This window comes from Monopterus albus, unplaced genomic scaffold (assembly GCF_001952655.1).
Source record: "Monopterus albus unplaced genomic scaffold, M_albus_1.0 scaffold688.1, whole genome shotgun sequence".
Lineage (NCBI taxonomy): Eukaryota > Metazoa > Chordata > Actinopteri > Synbranchiformes > Synbranchidae > Monopterus > Monopterus albus.
In genome coordinates this window covers 20748-21051 of record NW_018128568.1, presented here as the reverse complement: position 1 = coordinate 21051, position 304 = coordinate 20748, and the positions used below count along the sequence as shown (strand labels likewise).

At 49.7% G+C, this 304-nt stretch overlaps 1 protein-coding gene across 1 annotated transcript in view; it reads left to right on the top strand.

Annotated features, from left to right (window-relative positions):
• LOC109953476 (hemicentin-1-like) overlaps positions 1-304 on the top strand; it is a 10436-nt gene that overhangs the window by 2374 nt on the left and 7758 nt on the right. The gene's annotated exons all lie outside the window — the stretch shown is intronic.

The following is a 304-nucleotide window of genomic DNA, read 5'->3' as shown; positions in this document are numbered from 1 at the left end:
GAGTTGGGGGGGGGGGGGGTTTCAGTGTTTTGCCCAAGGACACTTCAGTATGTTGACTGCAGGCACCGAGATTCGAACCTTCAGCCTTCCTGTTTAATTTTATTTTATTATAATTGTAACGTTGTGACACGTACAACGAAATTTTGTTTAGAGCCAAGGGCCCCGAGCCACTGCGTGCATACGTACCGCCACCACGGGCAACTTGGGGGGGGGGTTTCAGTGTTTTGCCCAAGGACACTTCAGTATGTTGACTGCAGGCACCGAGATTCGAACCTTCAGCCTTCCTGTTTAATTCACAGTTTGG